The sequence below is a fragment of the Hyaena hyaena genome, unplaced genomic scaffold, assembly GCF_003009895.1.
Source record: "Hyaena hyaena isolate Hyena2069 unplaced genomic scaffold, ASM300989v1 scaffold_658, whole genome shotgun sequence".
NCBI lineage: Eukaryota > Metazoa > Chordata > Mammalia > Carnivora > Hyaenidae > Hyaena > Hyaena hyaena.
Genome location: NW_024081288.1, coordinates 33,978 through 43,964, shown reverse-complemented (window position 1 = coordinate 43,964; position 9,987 = coordinate 33,978).

Here is a 9,987-nt window from a genome sequence, read left to right as displayed (position 1 = left end):
CCGGGGCTCTGCCAGATTTGGGCGGGGTTGCTGCGGGGTGGGGACGGTGGTTGGGGCGCACCGAGCCAGACCCCACCGTTCCCCAACCCCTCCGTTGGGAAGTCAAGTCCTCATGAATCAAGACTTCAGGCAAGGGAGGGGCTCGTGTGTACAGAATGTACCCAGGGACGGGACGCGGACCCCGCCCGGAGAACTCCACCGAGCCTTCTGATTTATGTCCCCCGCCTGGTCGTCTCTGTCGTAGGCAGACTCGCCTCCATGCCATTTAGAGCGGGGCTCCCGGTCACTATCCACATCCAGCGTCCCCATCGGCCCCTGGGGTGGGTGTTCCTGAGTTCTGGATAGGAAAACTTCTCATCTGGATGGGAAAACTTCTCCACTAGGATAAAGATACGCAATTGCACGGTGCATGGTGGACCGGAGAGGAATTGGAAGCGCTGATGCATTCACGCAGCGCCAAGTCATCGTTAAGGTGTAGCCTTTGGGAAGTGTTGTGTTCCTCAGGGTCTTGCCCGCTGAGGGCTCTGCACATCTTTGGACACCCTGAAGATCCTTTTGCCCGTTTGTAAAACTGCAGATGAGTTTTAGCGCCTCCGTACCTCCTGCCCTTGTGAGATTTGGGGGCCATTTGTTACCACCTCATAACTTAGCCCGTTCTGACGCGGGAGCAAAAGACATTTAGGGAACTACAGTGGGATGACGGTGGATCCCTGTTTAAAAGGACCCATAAGCAGGGATATGTACTCAAGGATGGACGAAAAGGGGACGGGAAGTCCGAGAGGCAGATTAAACTTGAAGTTCCTGAAATCCAAACGAGAACTAAAAAGGAGAATTTTGCTCTGTTTCAACAAGATAGTGAACACCCCCTTGGAGGAAGCTGTTGTAAAGTTAATGGAAAATAGAAAGCAAATCCTCTGTTCTCCAGCCTCATTGATCACAACCTCCACTTTGGTCTCAATTTTTAATATTCGGCTAAGAGACCCCAGACCATTGGCTTAATAGCACTTCTGCCAAAAACCTAAGCTCCCTGACCTTCTGGCTTTTCATTACTCATTTAACAACATCGCGGGTTAAAACCTGCCTTGGGCTTTCTCCAAGCCTGCAAACACTGTTGCAAGAAGTTTCCCCAGAGGACAGATAAAGTCATCATCATCCCCCTCAAATGGTCCTTGAAATCCTATACTTTTCACGTCAATTCCCAGCCTCCCGTTCCATTATGACTATTTCAAACCTGCTCTGCTCTCCTCAGACCCCTGATATCCCTCTTTTTTTTTTCCAGTATGAAACTCTTGACTTTTTCCCTCCATATATGTATATATTTAAATGTTTTAATGTTTTCATTTGTATCTGAGAGAGAGAGACAGCGTGAGCAGGGGAGGGTCAGAGAGAAAGGGAGACACAGAATCTGAAACAGGCTCCAAGCTCTGAGCTAGCTGTCAGCACACAGCCGGGCACGTGGCCCGAACCCACGAACCGCGAGATCATGACCTGAGCCGAAGTCGGACGCTCAACCGACTGAGCCACCCAGGCGCCCCATCCTTCCCTATATTTTTACTCTGCTCTCTTCTCCTCTTTTAAGCAAGTGGATGGCTCTCTGCTCACCTGAAGAGAGGGATGTGGCTGGGCAGAATGCACAACGTCACTGGTATTTTTTTTCCCCAAAAGCCTAAACCCCAGGCGTGGAGGGTGTGGTCGGTTTTTAAAATAGCCACAAAGTTTTCCCCTCCTCTCTCAGCACCCTTTGGCAAAGTGTCTATCCACACTGACTCTGGGATGGCCTGATGACTTGCATTGGCCAATGGGGCAGTAGTAAACATGACACAAGCAGAGGCTTGAAAAATGCTTCCGTGGTGGAGATTGCCTTCTTGCTGCTCTTGGGAGCCCTGAGATCACCAGTTGAAGAAGCCTGGGCTAGCCACGTGGATGCAAAAACAAGCTGTCCCAGCTGAGGCCTCCCCAGACCGGACAGGCTGCCAACTGCCCGACAGGTGAGAGAGGATAGCCTAGCCCCGTGGTTCATAAAACACCTGGGATCTTAGGAAACTGATTCATCAAGGTGATGAATGTAGCCAGAGAACTACATTTCAAATAAGCTCCTGGGTGCTGCTGCTCTGAGGACCACGCTTTGCATCAAAAGATTCTAACACTCTCCAGCCCCAATCGAGTTGACCCAAATCAGAAGAACCACCTAGCTGACCTACAGAATTGTGGGAAATAATAGATGTGTAGTATAAGGTACTGTGTTTGGAGGGTTTGTGGTGCAGCAAGAGCTAGCTGATACAAAGAAGGTGTGAGGGCTTAGACAAAGCATCTTGGAGAAGCAGGGGGAAAGAGCAGCACTCTACTGGCTCTTCCCCCAGGCTGGGGGTGGGTGAAGGGAGAAAGAAGTCTATGGACCCCACAGCAAAAAGCCCCTGAGCACTTCTTCGTGACAGTGAGTCTGGGAAGAGCAGAACTCACAGAGTGGCTGTATGTTCATCTTGACAGATGCTCAGAGGCGCCATCCCAAACCTTCCTGGGCCCCAGACGTAACTCAGAGGCAGCAGGAGGGTCACAGAGACAGTGTTGGTGACATCCCAGGGGCATCTGTGTGGACCCAAACCCAATGATCCAAGCAAGACCCCAGGTCTAAGGTACAATCCTAGGAGTAGAAAAACCCTAGGAATTACCAAGGCAAATTGTCTGCCCGGAAAGCTCAATCAGCAATGAAGTGGTTTTCTGGGGCACCCGGGTGACTCAGTCGGTTGGGTGTCTGACTTCCACTCGGGTCAGGATCTCAGGGTTGATGGGCTCAAGCCCCACGTTGGGCTTGCCAGCTGTCCTCTCAGAGCCTGCTTCGGATCTTCTGGCCCCCTCTCCCCGCCCCTCCCCTGCTGGTGCCCTCTCAAAAATAAACATAAAAAAATGTTTTAAAGAAATAAAGTTGCTTTCTGGGAGGTACCAGCTTCCAGTTATGGAATGAATAAGTCACAGGGATGAAAGGCACAGTGTAGGGAACACGGTCAATGGTATTGTAATAGCGCTGTATGGTGACAAGTGGCAGTTACCCTTGTCATGAGCACAGCATAACGGTCGGAGCTGTCAGTCACTACGTCGTACACCTGAAACGAACGTAACATTGGGTATCGCCTATACTTCAGTTAAAGAAAAGAAAACGCGGTTTTCTGTAAAGTGATTTCTAGCACACCTAATTTAGTAGACCCAATACCTCCCACCTTTTTTCTTTCTGGTACAACAGCATATGCCCCAATCCCTGTTCTCAGTCGCTACCTCTCCTTCCTGTTCTTTCAACCACACGCTCTCAACCAGAGTGTTCTCACCAGCGTGAGAATTAAACATCATCCAATGTCTCCCTCTTTGGGGGAAAAATAAACCCAATCCCATTGATTCACACCCTCCCCCAGTACAGCTGCCGCAGACACATACCGCGCCTTTCTGGGAATCAGGAGGGGCCCTCACCAGGCAGATGAATTGCAGAAATGGGACTGAGCACCTTGAAACAGGTACCCCTTCCTTTGGCCCCAGGCCGAGGTGTACAGCTCAAATTCAAGAGCCTGGCTGGCTTCCCCGCCCGGACTTGCGTCCTTCAGCCCCACCCTTAGCCACACCACCTTCTCACTGGAGTTGTTTGTACTTGTTCTGGAGCTCTCTCTTTCCCCTCCTACTCCTTCCTCAGCACGCTCCAGTCTGGATTCCGGCCCTGCGTTGCTCCGTAAACAGCTCCTTCTAAGCTTCTCGGTGGCTCCCAGGTTATTGAATCCAGAGGTCAATTTCTTTTTCTTTTTTTTTTTAATTTTTTTTAATGTTTTGTTTATTTCTAGGAGAGAGAGAGAGAGAGACATCGTGAGCAGGAGAGGGTCAGAGAGAGAGGGAGTCACAGACTGAAACAGGCTCTGAGCTGGCAGTCAGCACAGAGCCCGACGCGGGGCTCGAACCCACGAACCGTGAGATCATGCCCTAAGCGAAAGTCGGACGCTCAACCGACTAAGCCACCCAGGCGCCCCTAGAGGTCAATTTCATGTCCCATCTTGGTTCGCCCTCCAATAGCCTTTAACCCTTGACAGCTCCCGCGTCCAGATTGTCTTCTTTCCGTTCCTGGGACATCACCCTTGCGCACTTCTCCTCTCAGTGCATAGCTACACCTTCCGAGCAAAGCGTTCGGGAGACCAGGCTCTGTAAAACAGTGATGTTGCTACTAGAAGGGTTATTGCCGGATCATTGGAAGAATTACATTTTCCAAGGATGGATGGATGGATGGATGGATGGATGGATGGATGGATGGATAGATAGATAGATAGATAGATAGATAGATAGATAGATAGATAGATAGATAGAAAGATACAACAGCAGTGCATGAGAGGAAGCAAACTTCAAGTAGGGGCTCCTGTCTTTGCCGTCGCTGTTGTGGGGAGCTCATCCTCCTCCATCTGGTCATTCGATGTTAGGATACTTGACTTCTTTCAGCTTCAGGGGCGCCCGGGTGGCTCAGTCCGTTAAGCATCCAACTCTTGGTTTCCGCCCACGTCATGGCTCAGGGTTAGTGGGTTCGAGCCTCACCTTGGTCTCTGTGCTGCCAGCCTGGAGCCTGCTCGGGATTCTCTCTCTCCCCCTATCTCTGCCTCTCTCCTTCTCATGTGCTCTCTCTCTCTCTCTCTCTCAAAACAAATAAACTGTAAAAATTTTTTTAAAAAAGAATTCTTTCAGCCTCAGCCCTAGGCCCTTTCCCTTCTCACTCTGTGGTGTCTTCAATAAGCCCAGATTGACATTTCCTGCCCAGACTTCTCCTTGGAGCTCCGAACCTAGAAGTCCAGCTGCCTCCTTGACATTCTTTCTTGGGTCGCCTCAAGGGCATTTCAATGTTAATGTGTGAATGGGGGGAATCATCTCTCCTATTATGCGATCAGAAATGTAGGAAGTTGGTTTTAGTACCTCCTCTTCGACAGCCCCCTTTCCTCAAGGCGACCCATCACCAAGTTCAGATTGGTGTTACCTCATGTCCCTTTAATCCATTCATGTTTCTCCATTGCCAGTACTACCACCCTAGCCCAGGTGACCATCCTCTGTCCGGTCCCTACGGACTGCTTAGTCTGTCTCTGTGCCCACTCGGCCCTCCTCTGGTTTTGAATCAGTGGTTTACTTCAGTCATGTCACTTCTCTCCTCTGCGTGGAATCCATCATGGCTTCCAATTGGTCTTAAAGATAATCATTAAGGTTGGGGCCCCTGGGTGGCTCTGACAGTTAAGCGTCTGACTCTTGATTTCGGCTCAGGTCACCATCTCACAGTTCATGGGATCAAGCCCTGCATCAGGCTTTGCACTGACAGCATGGAGCTTGCCTGGGATTCTCTCTCCCTCTCTCTCTGCCCCTTCCCTTTCTCGAGCTCTTTCTCTCAAAATAAGTAGATAAACATTAAAAAAAGATAATCAGGGGCGCCTGGGTGGCTTAGTCGGTTAAGCGTCCGACTTTCGCTTAGGTCATGATCTCGCGGTTCGTGGGTTCGAGCCCCGCGTCGGGCTCTGTGCTGACTGCCAGCTCAGAGCCTGGAGCCTGTTTCAGTCTGTGACTCCCTCTCTCTCTGACCCTCCCCTGCTCATGCTGTGTCTCTCTCTCTCCTAGAAATAAATAAAACATTTAAAAAAAAGATAATCATTAAGACTTGTAAAGTGAGTCATTAGGGGTCTTGAGTGCAACACCTTATGAGGGTGTCCAGTACATAGTAGATGTTCAGTAAGTATCTTTTGTCTGCTTGACTACTGGGAGGAAGCACTTTTTTTTTTTTTTTAACCTTTGGTCTTTTTCAAAGCAAACCACTGACTATTTTATAAATTTTTTTTAATGTTTATTTATTTTTGAGAGAGACAGAGAGACAGAGCACGAGCAGGGGAGGGCCAGAGAGAAAGGGAGACACGGAATCTGAAGCAGGCTCCAGGCTCTGGGCACAGAGCCTTATGCAAGGCTCAAACCCACGAACCATGAGATCATGACCTGAGCCGAGTCGGTCACCTAGCCAACTGAGCCACCTAGGCACCCCTACCACTGTTTTTATTGAGCAGGTAAGTAATATTAACAGCAATAACTTTTCCAAAAGCATCTTGCTGGGATCTGGTGGTTGGGGTTGAGGCGGGAAGACTGATTGTGCCTGCCTGAGGAAAACATGAAAATTTGGGCTGGGAAAAAGAAAAAAAAAGTATTTCTTTTGATTCATTTGTCCTGGTACCTTTTCTCGTTTTTGTGAGGTTTCAAACATTATAAATAGGAGTGTAAAAATCACATCTTGAATACTTTAAAAACACTGAGTCTGGAGACCAAACTTCCTCAAAAATGGCTGGAGTTTTCCTTTATGGTTTTTTTTCTATCTTGTTATTTATTCAAAAATATGCATGGAGGCGACTGGGCGGCTCAGTCAGTGAAGCGTCCGATTCTGATCTTGGCTCAGGTCATGATTTCACAGTTTGTGAGTTCAAGCCCTGCATCGGGCTCCACGCTGACAATTCAGAGACTGTTTGGGATTCTCTCTGCCCTCCTCTGCTCATGGGCTCTCTGTCTTTCTCAAAAACAAATAAATAGACACAAAAAAAATACATGAGGTGGGAATGGAGCAATAGAAAACATACCAGGTCAAGAAACTTGGGCCATTTAGCTATTCTTGCAAATTAATGTTTCCATATAAAACATTAAAAACATTCCATATAAAAATTTAGTATCAACTTATCGAGGTCCACAATAGAAGCTTATAGGTATTTTTACTGAGAGTGTGGTACATTTTTAAAATAACTTAGGGGGAAAAATTATCTTTAAGATATTGGCTTGTCTTATCCAAGATGAAGGAATCTCTTTCCATTTGCTTAAGACTATTTTTGTGCCTTTCGGAAGTGTTCTAAAATTTTCATGGTATAGATTAGCATATTTCTTGTTCAATTTATTCTTAAGTATTTTATCTTCTTGGTTGCTATTGCAAATGGATTTTTCTGTAAGATTACGTCTGCTACTTGGTTATTGTGTACATAAAGTAGTTGATTCCTATGTTAATTTTATGTTTATTTTGTTAATGTTTATTTATTTTGGGGGGGGGCAGATAGAGAGGGAGACAGAGAATCCCAAGCAGGCTCCACACCAGCAGTGCAGAGTGTGAACCCACGAAACGTGAGATCATGACCTGAGTTAAAATCAAGAGTCAGAGACTGAACTGAATGGGCCACCCAGGAGCCCTCCAATATAATTATATATCCTGCTAACTTACTGAATTCTTTCATTGTTTGAGTTAGTTCTCATTATTGATTCTATAAGGGTCTCCAGGTGTATTATGTCATCTGCAAATAGAAATAGTTTTACTTCGGGGCGCCCGGGTGGCTTAGTCGGTTAAGCGTCCGACTTTCGCTCAGGTCATGATCTCGCGGTTCGTGGGTTCAAGCCCCGCGTCGGGCTCTGTGCTGACTGCCAGCTCAGAGCCTGGAGCCTGTTTCAGTCTGTGACTCCCTCTCTCTCTGACCCTCCCCTGCTCACGCTGTCTCTGTCTCTCTCTCCCCTAGAAATAAATAAAAACATTAAAAAAAATTTTAAAAAAATAGTTTTACTTCCATTTTTCAAATTCTTATGTCACTAATTAATTTCTTTTGTCTAATTCTATTGACTAATACTTTCGGTTTAATGGTAAATGGGTATCGGTTTAATGGTAAATAAGAAGTAATGGGTATCCTTACCTGGTTTCTGATCTTAGCAAAAATTCCTCTAGTGATTCTCACTATGTAAGATGCTGGGTGTAGGATTAAAGTGTATACACTCACATATGCATACGTATGTTATCATGTGAAGGAAGTATCCATCAATTTCTATTTTCCTGAGTGTTTTTTAAATTAGGAAAGAAAGTTAAATTTTGTCAAAGGCTCTTTTAGCATCAAAAGAGATAACCAGGGGTGGCTGGGTGGCTCAGTAGGTTAAGTGTCTGACTCTTCTTTTTTAATGTTTATTTATTTATTTTGTTTTTGTTTTTGTGTTTTTTTTTGTTTGTTTTTAATTTCTGAGAGAGAGAGAGACAGCGTGAGCAGGGGAGGGTCAGAGAGAGGGAGACACAGAATCTGAAACAGGCTCCAGGCTCGCCGTCAGCACAGAGCCCGACATGGGGCTCGAACCCACAAACTGTGAGATCATGACCTGAGCTGAAGTCGGATGCTTAACCGACTGAGCCACCCAGGTGCCCCAATGTTTATTTATTTTTGAGAGACAGAGCACAAGCAGGGTAGGAACAGAGAGAGAGAGAGAGACAGAATCCGAGGCAGGCTCCAGGCTCTGAGCTGCCAGCACAGAGCCTGATGCAGGGCTCGAACTCACAAGCCATGAGATCATGACCTGGGCCAAAGTCAAACGCTTAACCGACTGAGCCACCTAAGTGCCTCTAAGTGTCTGACTCTTGATCTCAGCTCAGATCTTGATCTCAGGGTCGTGAGTTTGGGTCCTGATTTGGGCTCTGTGCTGGGCATGAAGCCAACTTATGAAAATATTTTTTAAAAAGAGATAATCATGTGAATTTTCTCCTCAGATGTATTAATATAGCATATTATGTTAATGAATTTCATAATATTAAACCAACCTTCCATTTCAGGAGCAAATTCCAATAGACATGGAGTATTATTTACTTAATGTCATGTTGGATTCTGTCTGCTTACTTTTTATTTACTATTTTTGCACCAACATTCATAAGTGATTTAGTTTGTAATTTTCTTTTTTGTGCTGTCTTTATAAGGTTTAGGTATCAAGATTATAAACTTGTTTCTTAAAAAAAAATAAAGATTTTCCTTATTTTTCCATCTTATCTATAAATGTTTAGCGATTTTCTCCTATAAAACCATATGGGCCAACTGCTGTTTTGTGAGCATTTAAAGAAATGGATTTGTTTAGTCTTTGTCTCTCTAATGGTGTCACTTTTAACCCATGTGTTTTCCTAGGGAATTATCCATTTCATCTATGTTTTCAAATTTATTTCCACAGGAGTCTACAAAAGGTCTCATGACTTAAAATTTTTCTCTGGTTTCAATACTTATTTCCCCCATGTAATTTCTAATCTTGTATATGTCTGCTACTCTTTTTATTCTTGAAACACTAGAGAAATTTCTGCAAAGATCAAGAACAAGGTAAGGAAATCCATTATCTCCACAACTGTTTAACATTAAACTGTGCCGGGAGCCGCACCAGCCTCTCTGGATGGCAGTCACAGCAAGGAAATGGCAATGTTTGCACAGCTTCTGCCATGAGAAATGAAGACTAGTATCTCCTTCTGCTACTACTGGCCCATGCTGGAAATGAGCCTGCTGGTATTGACCAGGCCTCACAATATTCCATATCAGACCCATATTCTGAATACAGATACCTCATAAGGAAAAGCATATTCCTGCCTTTACAGAAGAGACTTTAGATGAAAGCTCTATGGGCGATTGTCAAAAGGCTCTTCCTATGGGCCTTGCAGATCCAAGACTTAAGGGGTTAAGAACACAAGAGTTACAATTGAGCCTGGCCCTGAGACAAAGAGCCTATTTCAGGGCAGAACATAAGTTACTACATATATCTTTGCTAATTGGTGGAGCATAGCAGTCCCTTCCTCAAGGTCTACATTCCACAAACACCCTCCCTTACACTGGCAGCTGGGATGAGGATAGATAAGAGTAGCTAAAACATAAACCCAGGTGCAAAGACTGACAATTTAGGGCCCCCATGTTAGTTTCCACAAATAAACCAATTCAGAAACATTTATCTTCTTGAGGGCCAGACAGAATAACTCCTAGCTTATCTATATACAATTTAACTTGTATGTTATGCTGTTTTTCACTATGACCATTCTGTTAATTGATATCACAAAAGGCCTCCCATTGTAAGAAATTCCTTTCTATGACTTCATCTTGTTGCTGAACCTTAAAATAAAGATACCAAAACCGACAGGACAGAGATGCCTGCCTGGTGATCAGAAAGAATCTCGGGGCTCTCTCATTCTCTTTC